At 38.8% G+C, this 16,065-nt stretch overlaps 1 long non-coding RNA gene across 1 annotated transcript; it reads left to right on the top strand.

Annotated features, from left to right (window-relative positions):
* Nucleotides 1-1,170: 1,170 nt before the first annotated feature.
* Nucleotides 1,171-15,786, top strand: LOC131400095 (uncharacterized). The gene is made up of 2 exons (XR_009217293.1): nt 1,171-1,354; nt 15,644-15,786. It is a non-coding gene; the product is annotated as an uncharacterized LOC131400095 (long non-coding RNA).
* Nucleotides 15,787-16,065: the final 279 nt, after the last annotated feature.

Below are 16,065 nucleotides of genomic sequence, written 5' to 3'. Positions count from 1 at the left end.
CCATGCTGGTGTGGGTGACGTGTGGTCTACACCTTGAGAAGAACTGCACTGAGCTGTGGAGAATGTGATGGCATCTTTTCCCATTCTATTTTCTTACTGGTTATTTTGCTGGAATATTAATAGGAAACCAATTTATGTCTGTGTATTTATTTTATATCTTGCCATCATATAACCCATAATGCAAAACCACATGCAAAAAAAGTTTTTACTTTATCTTTTTGGGATAATGAGATAGATGATCATAGCACCTGGACTAGTGCCTCAAAAACTACTAAATGAATGAATAACCTGAAAATATTGTAAAGTGCCTCTCTTTGATGGCCTTTATATTTACATTGATGAAGTATTTTCTATTTAGCTAGAATTCCCAGAATAATATTCACTGAGAGTATCAGCAGTGGGAAGAGGAAGTGTATGTATTTATATTGTCAAGTTTGTTCTTCTTTGTCCCTGCTTCTTAACATTCATCATAGACAAACAAAAGACAACAAAGATGTGAATTCTGACAGGCTATCGTTATTTTCCTAAATAGCCATTGAGCTATTATCCATTTTTTAACATAATTAATTTTTGTAAATATTTTTATATTCTTAGAATAGTCTAAATATTTTAAAAAAAACAGATCTTAAAATTTAATTGACTGTTTAAAATTAAAACAGCAGTGTCCATAAAGTAATTTGATAAAACAAATCATGAAATACTCAAATGCAAGTTAAGAAAAAAGAGAAATATAATTTAAAAGATTTGTTTTAAAGTGGCACTGTGGAGGATCAGAATTGGGCACCCCAAAAATATGTCTCTTTGGTTAAGGACAAGAGACTCTGAAAGAAACTCTGACCTTCCCCCACTAACTACCTAAAAGAATTTAAGATAAGAGGCCTGTCCCCAGGACAGGCCATCACCATAAAAAATTCTGGGTACAGGTAGACTGTGAGGGTCCTTGCTAAGCCCATTCTTATAATGGTTCTGTTTACCACATATTTGCTTTTCCAGCTCCATGTGAATTGCCTCCCTCCTCTTTGAAGTCCCAAACCACTGCCCCTAACCTCCTCCTTTGTCTTTAGCTGAAGATGGTATTTAAGGTGGTGGCTTCAGCCATTCTGGTGAGTTACTCAGTTTCCTGGGTTTCTCCCATGAATACATGTTATTAAACTTTGATTTTCTCTTGTTATTCTGTCTCATGTGAATTTAATTCTTAGACCCCAGGCAGAAGGACCTAGAGGGTAAAGGAATTGTCTTCCTCTCCTAAAGTTTAGTGACTTGGATGGGATACAACTTAACTGGCTGCATGCTGCTCACTCCTGGAACTACTGCAGCTGAGAGATCCTGGACTCCTGACAAGAGCTGGCAAGAGGTAATAGTTCTTACCATCTCAGTCTCCCAGATCTCTACCTGCAGGGTCCAGTGGAAGTGAGAGTGGTGAGTTTTGTTTCCTTTTCTAAGTTTAGATTACCAAGAGAAAATATTGGTGAAGCTAGCTTCTTGGACTCAACGACTCTAGGAAATTTGGTTTGAGTACTCATTGGTTTATTGATCATTTTCCTCCCAGATATGGTTACTATTTTTCCTTGTTCTGTCTTTTGTGTCATTTGTCATAAAAAGGAAAAACCATAGAGCAAGATACAGGCATTTCTATAAGCCTGTTGTCTGGGCTTGTGTGGATGAAGTTTTTTCTTTTTTCTTGTTCTATGTCTTGAGATCATCTTGGCTTTGTGACCTTTCTGGTCTCCACCATCTGGAGGATGCATATACTGGCACACATCTTGGCGGCCAGTTGAATAGACTGAGATTATGAGTCTCACTCTCTTTGTCTGGCTGTGTCAGCTCTCAGGGGAGTTTTTCATAAGGATTCCCAATTGCTTTCATAAGGGGCATTTGTCATTTCAACCTTCATTTCTTGTTCACTCTGCCTGTGCAACAAAGACCTTTACTTTCTTAGACTATTTTTTGGGAGTGAACTTTTTGGATATCGTGAGGGCTGCTTCTTTTGCACTCTCTTTTGGGGACACCTCTTGCATCCATGGTTAAGCTGTAAAAGGCTTACTGGCTTGAGTTGCTATTAAGATCCTACTCATCAATGTGGCCAGACGATGGATCAGTTAAATCAGAAAAACTGCTAAATTGGAAAAAAAATTTTTTTTGAGAGCTCTAATAAGTATTTTATTGGTACTTATGAAAAGGCCAAATTAAAAAAAAAGAAATAAAAAATAATGGCCAGCCTTAAGACCCTGACTCAGGCTACAATTACATTGAGAAAATGTAAAAGTGTAAGTATTGATAAGGTTATAAAGGTTGGAATGTTTGAGCTAATATTACATAAAGTGGTTATATCAACTTTGCCTGAGTATCTTTTAAAAATGTTTGACTGGGAATGCTTCCTTATCCAATATTGTAAGATCAAGACCTGTTGATAAAGTCCTAATGGAAACTATGATTAGAGGTATAAGAGTTGGTGGAATTCAGATGAACTTATGTAGAAAAATTGATATATTTATGGGCTTTATGTGAAATGATTACATCTCTTTTTGCCTGATTGAACTGTGCGGGTAGACATTGGTCTCACAGGGGACTGTTTCCCCTGCCTGATTGTAAGACAGCATATAAATCTGCCCTTCAGACAATGTTAATTAAACATGCTAAAGGGAAGTCAATAGGGTTGCCTGATCTCACACAGTGTGAAATAAAGGCTGGAGGCTAATATTGGGTGCTAATAAAGAAGATAATGGGGGCTCCCTCCTGCAAGGTAAATTGGTCTGGGGTTGAACTGCACACTTAGAAAAATGGGCCTTTGTTAAATGCTTTGTGCAGACTTTTAAAGGTGTGATACGTTGTCCTAAATTTTTAAAACAATAGCTGTGGAGTCTTTGTGTATGTGTGTCTACATATATGTTACATATATGTGATATTCTACCTCTGGATGGTATGGACAAAATTAAGAGCTCTGTTTAATTGGCTTAAAGTAAGTGCTTACATAAATTATTTCTAAATGTAAAAGAAGCTAACCCAAATGTCTTTCAAGTTAACATAATATGAAATAATCTTTGGTGAATGAAAGCTTGTTTAAGTTTGTTGGTTTGATTAAAATAGACATGTCCTCAGAGTTATCAGCATTGGATATGATGCAGACCTGCAGCCTGGCTTTGCTAGTCAAATAAGCTCATGTTATCAATTTAAAAAATTTGTCAGCAAAATAATAGCTTTAAATAATAGCTGATTTTGTCTAATGTCTCATGAAGTTTTTGTGGGTAATCTGAACATAATTGTTGGGATCAAATGATTTAAATGCGAGACAAGAGTGCATAGATAAACTTTTAGCAATAATTATAGTTTATGACGTGTACTGAAAATAGCTTCCAAAATCTCTTTGGTAACTTAAAACTTTGAAGTTTTGCTGGGATAAATTAAATGATAAAAAATTCATTGAGTGTCTAGATCATTTCCAAATAAGATAAAATACTGAAACATTAATTGCTAAACATGTCTAAATTTACCTACTTTTATTACAGAGAAACTAAAAAATGTTTGGGTCTATTAGTAAACATGTCTTGTATTTTATTAAAAGATTGGACTATGAAGTAACAGGTTTCTAGAAATTAAAAAAAGCATTTATAAATTTGCCAATCCACAGAATGCTAATGTAAAAGTTCATAATTGCTTACTTCTTAGTTTTCACTAAAAATTAAAGTCTATATGGGTTAAAAATTCTAAGTAATATACATAATTAAAGCTACTAAACTTAATAAAGAAAACATCTTTATGTTCGAGGAAAGTGAGATATATGTTATTAATAAAAAAGGTGTAAATAACAGAAATATTTTTGTTTGGTTAACAAAGACAAATTTGTCCTAAAGTACTAGGAAAAAAAGAAAAAGAAGGCATTGGACAAATTCTGAATGTAAGGAGAAAGTTATAGAAGGTTTGTGGAGGAAGAACCCTGAGGAAAAAGTTGTGCATCGTCAAGTTGACTAAGATTGAAATGAATTTAAGTAAGTGAATGAGTTTTAATATCAAAAGTAAGCTGGTGCAAGGTTAGAATTTGATTTTTTCCCCCTCTTAAAACAATACTTTTCTTAAACTTTTAGTCTGCTCTTGGTAAAGAGATTATAAAAGGTTTTTACATTTTATCAAAATAAATTTCCTATATTGTTTTTATCAGGTCTTTAATCACAAGTGTTAAAGGGTTTCCTTCAACTATTTAATTTTCTGCGTTCACCTAAAATTCTTTTTCACCATGGATAAATGGATAATTAAACATTGTTTCATAGGGACCTATGATATTGTGTGAGTAAATGTTATTGATATAAGTGTTTTAAAAATTATATAACATTCCTAAAATTCTGATCTGTGTTGGTTGTCATTCATAATTCTAGTAAATATTTTAGTGTTGTATGTCACAGAAATAACCAAGTTTCTTTGTCAATTGCTATTTTTAAGTCTTTCATCATTTACAGATAGTTTTGTATTACACTGATTCTTTTGCAAAAATATTTCCTCTTCAGAGAGATTCATGAATAGGACTCTGACATTTACTCTAGAATACAGATTTCTGACAAACTTGCAGATCATAAAACTGAACTGGATAAAAAAAATTACAGAACTCTAATGGAGAAACTAATGACTTCATGAAACTGCTAACAGAAGATCAAAATCGAGTTGATTACATGACACTAAATGAACTAAGGATAATTACAATTTTATGACTTTTTGTTTAAAATATTGCCAGTTTTTTAATGTTTTGTTTTTTTCAGATTTAAGGAAAACTTTTTCTCTATTCTTTTAAGCTAACTATGACTTATAACAATTTGGTAAATTATACCTTTGTAAGCAAAATTGAAACTTTTATCTTTTTCTCCCTACCTGATCCCTCCAGAGTTTAGAAACTCTTTAGTGAGAGAATATTCTTGTTTTCATGACAATATAATTATTCTCATAAGTTCAAGAAGCATCTGTTCTCCTTATAACAGGACACAATTGGAAACATTGGTTATATTACCAAAGCTTTGACTGGAATATCATATTTGAGAGAAACACACATAGAGTCAGATATGATCAGACAGCTTTTGAGGAATAAAGGGTAGACTTTCTGAAATACAGCCACTTGACAATATTGACCTGGTACCTTGCTTACAGGATTCCCATCAACCTTACCAGGCGAGTCAAGAGGGTCACTTCTCTGGCAGGTGCCTGGAACCTCGAAATATTTTGGGGAACCTCAAAAGAAGAGAGGAATTCATGCAAATCTGTAGGTATTACAAGCTTTGTCTGATGACAAGTCCTTGGCTTTGCTTTCTTGGCCTTGAGAGGCCTTTAAAGCTCAATCTGAGATTCCTTGTAAAAAGTTCCAGCAAAACAGATTTGAAAGAGCCTATAGGATCAATTGCTATTCTTGCTGTACTTATGTAAATAATTGGGCCAAACTTATTGAAACTAGACTTATTTTGCCAACCAACAAGTCTTAATTTGGTGATCTGTAGTAAAAATGAGGGAGATTTTACAGAAAAAAATTATGTTTCAGTAAAAAATATAATAAACAATTGTGGACAGTGGATTCTAGTTCTGTTAATTGTCTTTGAGGTTTTTGTTTTCTACCTATAAACTGGACTGGATCCTGAATTATTCTAGTCTTCTGAAATATCTGGCAACAAATCTCTAAACTAACATTTTCAATGATTTTCATTTGGACTCATTGAGAACTAAAACCACCCTTTTTCCTGAAGCCTTGCAAACTAAAACTTGATAACTTGATATAAAGTTAAGAGAGACCACCACAATAGCATGCCTGTTGCTATGTAAGCCACTCAAAAGGATGCCTGAACACCAGATGACATCATCAGAGACATTTCAAGCTACAAAAGATGCTTTGACCCTAACATCTAGAAATCGTCTTGACTGGCTGTCCTCTGGCTCTGAAACTGATTTATAATTTGCTCTAACCATTAACTTTGTTTTTCTTTTTGTTTCCATAGAAATACTTATTAAATACCTGATTGCTGGTTTACACAATATAGGCCTAACTTTGGGAACCCAAGTGCATCACTGCCTCCTGAAATGAGTTTAACTGGACTAACCTGTTGTCAGAACTAAGAGACTGGTTCAATGAGATAAAATAATCTACCAACTCAACTTCTGGACTATGAAACTTCTTAAAGTTTCAAAGGCAGGACTGTGGGGGATCAGAATTGGCCACCCCAAAATGGGTCTCTTTGGTTAAGGACAAGAGACCTTCTCCCCCTAACTGCCTAAAAGAATTTAAGATAAAAGGCCTGTCCCCAGGACAGGCCATCGCCATAGATAATTCTGGGTACAGGTAGACTGTGAGGGTCCTTGCTAAGCCCATTCTTATAATGGTTCTGTTTACCAAACATTTGCTTTTCCATTTCCATGTGAATTGCCTCCCTCCTCTTTGAAGTCCCAAACTTTGAAGTCCCAATTAAATTGTTTCATGTCAATTTAATTCTTAGGCCAACCAGAAGGACCCAGAGGGTACAGAAATTGTCTTCCTCCTCTACAGTTCTTAAGATGTAGCTCCTGAGGCTAACTCCCTTAATTTCCCACTAAAATACATAAACTCACCACCCTGAAAATTAAGAGACAGAGAGCTTGTTTTCAGAACTTGAGAAGAATCTCAACAGCATAAAATCTATAGAGCCTATTTATATAGGTTTTACATAAAACCTATAGCAATGTGGAGGTCATTAGTGTAAGACAGGAAGACAAAAATCTGATTGGAGTGGATTTTGGAGATAATGGTGATACCAGCTCAAGACAAGGTTGATATAAGGGAAGCCATATTGTAGAAAAGAAACCCTATTGTAACTTTGAATGACCTCTGACAAACTAACCCAGCTGGATATGCACCCTCCAGGAGATCTAACTGCTCTGTAGATTTTATGACTCCTGCTTGTGCATATACCTCCCAGATGCAATAAGGTAATAACTTTGTTCTTTTGAGTTCCTTAGGAATGTAGTGACCCCTGAACAGAGAGTCTATGCTGATAGCCATCATCAATGAAAACTGAAAGATCTGGTGTGGTGTCTCCCAGTCTGTAACACCTGAGGGTCAACATTCTTAACCCCTTCCCCTATAACCCACCGGCCTATATAACTGCTGTAAGATTTTGTGCCTCTGGAAGGTGGTCCTTTGAGACATTAGTCAGCCATCTTCCCCCTTGCTAGCAAGCTGTAATAAACTGCCCTTTCTTTTCCACCATCTCGCCTGTTGGCAATTGGCTTTTGTCTTGCAGTGAGCAGATCATGCCATTTGTGTGGTAACAATGGGAGGAGAGAAATTGGAAATGACAAGCGTTTGGTAGAGATAACTCTCTTGGGTAAATTTGCTATAAAGGGGAGCTGAGAAATCAGGCAGCAGGTGGAATGCACAGTGGCGTCAAAAGAAAGATTTCTTTTGTTGGGAGAAGTAACAAAATGTTTGCAAAATGATGAGAGCGACCCAGCAAGGTGGGAAAAACAATTGATGCAGAGGAGTGAGAGACAGAGAGAGAGAGTAAACAAGAGGGAATGAGATCTAGTGAACAAGCTGAGATGTTGGCCTCAACATTTCATCCACGGTAACTGGAGAGGATCAAAAGTGCAGGTGTGACAAGGGGAAATGGGAAGAGGAAAGGGTGGAGACTTGTGCAGGTAAAAAGTCCTGTTCCCGTCACAAATGAAAGAATGACAGAAATCCCCAAAGAGGCAGAAAGCATTAAAAACAAATATGAAATGTGGTAAACTTGATATATATAAAATTTAAGGTGAAGACTGTTTGAAATAGGTCTAAAACTGAACTGGCCTCATGTCAAATTACCATCACCAGCACCACAAAACTGTTTTAGATGATAGTATTTAAGTATATTTACACAAATGCAAACCTCTCAGTATGTACATTCAACTTGAGTCCACAATTGGGGCTATAAAACACTGTCAAAAAGTATATCAATAACTTATTGCTAAATTTTTTACTGACCCTATAAAATTTCCATACTCTTTGCTTCCATTTTGTGATTTTCTAAAAAGTAAATTTGAACATTCTGAATAACCAAACAAACCTAAACTATTCTTCCTGGGTAAAGATCTCAGTTAGTAAGGAATGCTAATCATTATGCTGAGTAGTCCCCAAGATATACAACGGCTTAGAGGCAATTGTGTTCTGTGTCCTCCAAGAGGATCCAAGGAGGCGTCTCTGTGGCACAGCTGTTCAGAGAATCAGCTGGTAGAGCCTCTGCCATTCTCTGGACGCCTAGTGCAGTTACCTGGGAGTGCTCACATTGCTGCTAGAAGGGGAACGGGCCTGGAGGATTGTGTGGGGAAGGCTTCCACAGGCCAGCCTGGAAGAGACACCCTGCTCTTTGCCCCCAAGGCCACTCTTCACTGCGAGGGAGGCTGGGAACTGTGGCTAGCTGTGTGCTCAAGAAGAGGAAAGGAGTCGCAGCAGCAGTTTGCAGCAGTCTCTACCATAATGTCCTTGTTTATGGTGAGACAGGCCTGTTTTGTATGTTTTAACTTTTGAGTTTTTGAGTTAGCTCCCTGATATGCTTGCCCAAAACGCTCTGTGACTGCTGGCTTCCTCCTTTTGATTTTATTCATTGAGGGTAGATTCTGTCTAAAGATCAAGAGGTTTATTAATGTAAACTACCTCATGAGAGACACCAGCCTTTGGATCTCTTCGCCACACCTGTCCTGTCCTCCAGTAGGCTTTTGGGTCAGAATAGCTGGGTGGTTTTGCAAAGAGAGGAAGCTTAATTTAAAAATAAAAATTCAAGAACAAGACCTTGATTTGAGAAGTGCAGCAGGTAGGGTAGATTTAAAAGTTCCAGTGCTCATTTTAATGACTCAATCTGCTCCTGGACCAGTGAGGTGACCAGAGCAGCCATCTTGGGCAATAAAACAATTGCTCGTAAAGAAATCATTGCCACTTCTTCACTTGCTATGTAATTTGATATTTTTGATTCTCTGGTGTATTTTGCTAAAGATGTGCATACATGTATTTCAAAGAGATATCAAATTTTTCGAATTATATACAAAGTATAAATCTTAAAGGTACAGATCTGGGAAAACAAATAAGGAAACAAAATTCCTTTCTGTTTCAACTCTAAAATGTTAAGCAAAACCTGTATAACTAACCAAATGCAGACAGAGAGAAAACAAGAAAGCCCTTAATGCAATTTCATACACACTTACTGAGTTCCTCCTACACCTGCCGGAGAGGCTGAATGAGCTGCTTGTTCATGTGTTTGTGGTTTTTTTTTTTTTTTTTTTGCGATTGTCACCTCCTCCAGTTTGGTTGTGTTTTATGTTTAATTCCAGCTTCTCTTTGCAAGAAAGGTGTTGTTTTCTAATCTTCTTTACACTTGAACATATTTTATCATTGCCAGCTGACTTGCCAGGACCAAAAAAAGGGAAGTTGCCCTCCAAGTGGGCCTGAATTTTGTTGTTTTATTGAACGCTGCTGTTCTAATTCACAGCAAGAGCGATCCAAAGTCTTGAGAGGGGAAGAGACAGTGCTCATATGTCAGAAAGCTTTATGCGTCTTCAAAAAAGTAGCAACATTTTCCCCCTTGTTATAACAATTGCAAACTCCATGTGGAAAATTTGTAAAATGAAATAAAAATTATATAGTTTTAAATTCAGTTACCCAGAGATAGACATTGCTAAGGTACAGGGATTTTCACTCCAGTGCTTTATAAAACTGGATCATTCTGCAGACAGAGTTTTGTGTCCTGATTTTTTTTACCCATGTAGTCATTCTTGTACGAGAAGATCTATCCAGTCTGAACAGTTGCTAAGAGGCTTGGATGAACTACCTTCACAAGTCGGGACTGCAGGGCAGGTTGATGGACAGCATTCCCTCAGCACAGTTTTTAGTGTGGAGCACACGTTTGATAAGGGCTAAACAAGGAGTAGCTGTTATTATTGCTGGGGTGCAATCTTTTCCTACTCTACAGCCTGGTTCTTTGGCATATTGTGCAGATAAAAACCCTGAAAAACTCCAACAGTTGGTGGAAATTCTTACGAGACATTATTCTGTTCTGACGGGTAGCATTTGGCTTATAGGGACCCTACCTCTCAAGATGCAAGGTGTCATTATCAGTCCTTCCCCACAGGGGTGCTTCATGGGTGTGCAAACTGTGCAGTGGCAAAGGGCCTCACCCTGAGAAGCACCCCACTCTCAAAAGGGTCTTGAATGCTCTACTGCTGCCATCTTGAAATTTTTAAACATTGTATCTCTGAATTTGTATTACTTATAGGTGAAGTCTGATGCGACAGTAGAGCTTGCTTGTGAGAAGAGATATGCACAATTTGTGTGCCTGCCATTCCTTTGTCCCCTAATTGCATATAGCATTCAGATTCCCCGTGAGCACAGAATTCCTGTGGATCCGCCATGCTGGGACTTCATCGGGACTCACAGTGAGTTACAAGGCAAGGTGTTACCTCTATGTCCAAGTAAGCAGGGTGCTGACAGCCCCGAGAGGTCACACTTTCTGTCTGAACTAGAACTTGCATTCTAAGAAATATGAACAATCAGGGAACTTTTCTTGCTCTTGTTACTTTCCGATATTAGCCAACCACATATGCTGAAAATGATAACATAGAAGGAAATGGAAAAAATAGGGCACCCCTAGTTCCTCTTCCTTCAGTTCTTCCTTATGAGCAAGCTGATGGAAGAAAGTGTTGGTAGAATATTCATTAGTCAGAAGATGAAGTAAAAACAGTAGGGTTTTGTGTTGTTTCCACTATTTTGATAAGAACAAAGAACAAATGTATGAGCTAGAAGATACAAATTTGTGGATCTTGACTGTTGAGTAGGTGTTCTATGTTGCTTTTTTTGATATTTGCTGCTTCCAGGTAAGCCCCTTGACCTCTAGGAGGGAGACCACCAACAAAACAGTTTTCATTTTAAGCCATGAGTAGTGGCTGGTTCTCGTAGTCATGCTGGGTTCTCTGTTTGGGGCTAGTTGTGCCCTCCGTCCCAGCCACTATTTTGGACACAGCACTTACAGAAAATCTATACTCCCCAAGGAATGTGGTGGGAGCCTTAATCGCCAAGAACCGCACCTCCACCTCCTTTCACCTCTGTGGCAGTCTTGCTTACAGGTCTTGCTGGATGCCTGCCTGCTCCATCTCTAGATTTTAATAATTCTAATATTTCCAGTGTGGGATCTGGAGAACCAGACGTTTTCCTGATCAAAGTCTAAATTATATAATCCTTGTAACTTTATTTTATTTGCCTTTCCATCTTCATTTATAAAGACAAAACTCAGAATCTCCCTGGAGATGTGTACTTTATTATATGCCAGGGCGTCTAAAGCATTTTCAGTCAATAAAATGATACACTCAAATCTTCGTCCCCTTAAGGTTTTTTTTTTTTTGTGAGGAAGATCAGCCCTGAGCTAACATCCATGCCAATCCTCCTCTTTTTGCTGAGGAAGACTGGCCCTGGGCTAACATCTGTGCCCATCTTCCTCCACTTTACATGGGACGCTGCCACAGCATGGCCTGTCAAGCGGTACATCAATGGGCACCCGGGATCTGAACCGAGGCCGCCAGCAGCAGAGCACACGCACTTAACCTCTACCCCACGGGGCCAGCCCCCCTTAAGGTTTTTTTTGATGCTACCTTAATGAGGTGCTGCAGAAAAGTGAACTTGGTCTCTAATGATTGATATACAGTCTGTATAGAAACATGCATGGTCCAAAAACATAGTTGAAGAGATACATTTATTTAATTTCTTTCATTATTCAAGCCACTGCTTTATATGTACAGCAGATGCCTGGTACATCTTTGTTCAGAGATGCCATTCTTCAATAGTTACCGCACGTTTTTATTTTTATTTATTTATTTATTTTTTGTGAGGAAGATCGGCCCTGAGCTAACATCTGCCAATCCTTCTCTTTTTGCTGAGGAAGACTAGCCCTGGGCTAACATCCATGCCCATCTTCCTCTACTTCATATGGGCCACCGCCGCAGCATGGCTCGACAAGTGGTGCGTAGGTGCGTGCCTTGGATCCGAACTCGCGAACCCTGGGCTGCCACAGCAGAGTGCGCACTTAACCACCCGCGCCACTGGGCCGGCCCCTGGACCTTTTTAAATAACTTAAAAATGTACAGCCTATGATCTATGCACTGGCAGAGTTTGGCTTTCTGTGTGTGTGTGTATGTGTGTGTGTGTGTGTGTGTGTGTGTGTGCATGCACACATGTGCATTCTCTAAGAACAGGGTTCTCTTGGTGAATTCCAGTTCTTATTTGTACAGCTAGCTTTTAAAGAAAATTGTTCTGCCATTAGAAGTAATTAAGGACCCCCACCTTTTCTATCATCAGTGAATTTAGTTAACATGGTGGTTCCTTCCTTTGCGAGATTAGCAATTAAAACAGTTCTAACTCTCCTCATCAACACATGCCTGAGAAATTAAAATAGATGCCTGTTCTTAATTGTTGCTGCTTGTGCTGGCTCTTTGTATGATGATCTTCAACCAGTTTTCTGTTCATATATTTGTATTCATCTGAAGCGTCATTTCAAACCATTTTCAAAAGGTTTTCAGAGACACTATACCCTAAGCTTTAGTAAAGTCATCATCAAGCGAGTTAAAATAAAGGCACTCCTACTGATCTATTCGTATTCAGAACCTATAATGAACATTCATTTCTTATGCAAAGATATGTGTTTAAAACAATGCAGAGCTGAATTTTAGATCAGTGCTTACTGCCTAAGGCACTGAATAAACTAGGCAAAAGAAAAATAGAAAAATAAGTCACTTTGCCTTGCCTTCTTCCCTTGCTGAACATTTTCTTGTTATTATTATTGAATCCTGGCTCCTACAATGGCCAATTGCTTGTTGTGGTTGCTTCTTGTAGTGCTGTTGCTGTCTTCCATCTTTATCTGAGAAGTGATTCTTAAAAATGGGAAGCCTTTCTTACTTGTGTGTTACTGATTCATTATTTAACGAAATCTTTGGTCTGCCAATGAGAATGCTCCCATTTAAAATTAATCCTCCTAGAGTTATATAGCCCTGTGATGACAGGGGCTGAATGTTGGGTAGGTGACCATTGGGACTATTGGCAGTTTCCTCGTGGATGATGAATTCAAGGAATGGGTGGTGAGGCACATCTTTGAGGATAGAATAGAGTATCAATAAAACATCTCTAAGGTTATAGGACCACTCCAGACCTCTTGAATGAGCTTTTTGCTTGAATATCAATTGCCTATTTGACATCTCCACTTGGAGGTCTCAAGGGTTAGACTCAGTGTATCCTGAAATGAAACTATGATGTTCCCATCCAAGGCTACTAGATGCAAACACAGTTTTCCCTATCTCAGGGTGGCACCATCCCCTGCCTAATCATAAAAGCCAGAAACCTTGATATTTCTTCCCCATCTCTTCATCTGGCTAACTCCTAATCTTTCAGGTCCCAGCTTAATACTTTAGAACCTCTATTGACTCCCAAGCTATGTCTGTCCTTTTGCTTTCTTACATTGTCCTGTATTTTTTATGCATATCGTTTATTAAGTTAATCAATTATTCTTTAAGTGGGTGATTATTTGTGTATCTGTCTCTCCTATGTTAGAATGTAAATACCACAAGAGCGGAGACTGAAACAATTTGTCCACCATTGCATTCTCAGCTCCCTTTGTTTGCTTGGTACCTAGCATTTAGCAGACACTTGGGAAAGGTTTGTAATATGAACAACGAACATGTTATGACTGTTGTTAATGATGTACGAGCATCAGAAAGATTCCTCAGTGTAACCACCCCTCCCCCTGCTTGCTTTGCAACACACAAATGCATCGACAATATTCTACCAGTACTGTTGACAAGTACTTTTCTTGAAATCTGAATGGCTTCTTGAGAGTACAAAATTCTCATTCCCAACTTAATTTTATTCACTTTATTATATATCACCTGTAAGATTCTAGAGGCATGGGACTAAAGGAACCCATTTGTGATTATTATAAACAGCGTGGCCAAGATTGCCAGAGCTCTGCCGTATCTGCTTTTTCATCTTCCCAGAAACACAGATAAATGATGTCTCAGCGCCCTTGCAGTGAATTGGGAGTTGACTGTGTTCTGGCCAGTGGAAGTGGAAGGTGTGATGTCAGCACTTCCAGGCTGCACATATCAAGCTCCTCTCCTCCAGTGGCAAGCTTGGAGGCTGCATGTCGCGTATGGAGATGCCAGAGATAGAAGGAGCCTGGGTCCTTGAGTCACTGCTTGGAGGAAAACCAGCCAACTCTGATTGGGCTGTGATGTGAAGAAGAAACATTTATTGTGTTAAGGCACTGAAATTTGAGAATTGGTACAGCAATTAAACTATTAGGACTAATATAAAAAATTGATACTTTGAAAGACTGTAGAAACAAAAATCTGATGTCTGACATCACCTTAGAGTCAGGTTGCAACGAAGATGGTGATCTAAGTAATATAGTGGAAATATTGAGTAAAGTTTTTACCTGCAATATCTTGGGAGGTAGATTGTGAGCCTCATGATTTGGCAACTCCAGCAAAAGTGGTTGGGAAAAAATCAAAGTATTAATGTGTGTTTGCTACAATTGGCTGTGTTGGCATGCTATTAAAAAAAAAGAAAAACTCAAGATAAAATTGGCTAGTTTGCAAGCAGAAAATCCAGAAATTGGGGCTGTGAAGGGTTGAAAATTCCCACTGCTTCTGGAACACAAACAGTAGGAAATAAGATATTGAAATAAAGTCTTTGAGCTACAAAGACATATTATGACTCAGCTGAATGGTGATCAGATTAAGGAGTTGTTTTTCCACTATTAAGCTGATATAGGCAAGGGCATGAGAAAGAAAAAAAAGGAAATTTGCAAACTTTGCGTATGAAAATGCTTTGGGTGTGGTTACAGCCATATGGAACTGTTTGGAAGCAAATGGATCAGAAGCCTTCTAAGTTTTTGAAGGAATTATATTGCCAAAGAAACTACAAACCTAATCTAAAAAGTCTTTGACTGGGTCATGGGCAGAAAGTGGGATCCAAAACTATGTAGGTCCTATGAAGGAATACTCCCAACACCCAGTTCAGATGATGGAGCCTAGTGAAAAAAGGAAGGACTCCCAGACGGAAGATCCAGGGTTCTCTGAGAAAAACAGACCAGAGAGAAGCACCGGAGTCTATCCAGAGTCTATCCCCCCAAAACCAAGCACAGGGGCATGACAATGCCTGTCCTGCAAGGCCCAAGTGTCCTTGTGGATCAGTGACTGGTACCTTTGTTCTTTTTCCAAATGGCAGTGTTTATTGCAATTATCCTGTCCTTGTATATTGAGTGGGAGGAAAGCGATCACTCGTCTCTCTAGTTTCTAGGTTGTGGCACCAAGAAGAGGCACACAGGGCCTGTTGGAGTGGAACTGTCCAGAGGCCTCGGCCCTTGATTTGGATGCAGCAACTGGTGGCTCTCTGGCGGCCTGCCTGGGGAGGACCCGAGAGTCTTCTATGCATGGGAAGAATGTTCAGGAGCCTGAAAGGTCTGGTTAAGTCAGCTAGCGTTCCACAATATCTCTTTTGTCTTCTTCCTGGGCACACAGCTAAACATGCCTCCCATCATCTTTGCACTAGTGGGGCTATGTCACTGCTGGTTAATGGCACAGCCCACACAATCTCTCCCTCACCCTTGATCATTCCTTTTTCCCTTAGGTGGTGAACTTGGAAGCCACATTTTGAAGGTGGAAAAAAAAAAATAGAAGGAGTCTACGTCCCTAAATCATTTCTTAGAGTGTTCCATGACCTGCTATGGATGAGTATGAGTGAGAAATAAACATGTTGTTTGAAGTCACTGAGATTTTGGACTTTTCTGTGTCAGAAATCAGCCTAAGTAAACAGGTAGAGGGACTGCAGTTGACAATCATGGCAGATGTGTCACAATCTTGGTCACAGGCTTAGATAGACCAAAGACTCAGCGCAGCTGACCAGCAGATCTCATTTGGGTGGGAGGGCTGTCCCTTTTTGCTCACACGCACGCTGATAAGTGGGAAGATGTGAAACCTCTCATTGCCCTGTGCAGTCTGCAGATTGAACGGGTCTTGTGTTTGATTTCTTTCCTCAATTCCCTCCTCGCT

The sequence above is a fragment of the Diceros bicornis genome, chromosome 41 (assembly GCF_020826845.1).
Source record: "Diceros bicornis minor isolate mBicDic1 chromosome 41, mDicBic1.mat.cur, whole genome shotgun sequence".
NCBI classification, from domain to species: Eukaryota; Metazoa; Chordata; class Mammalia; order Perissodactyla; family Rhinocerotidae; genus Diceros; species Diceros bicornis.
Note: the sequence above shows the minus strand (reverse complement) of the source record. Positions and strands in the feature narration are given on the sequence as shown.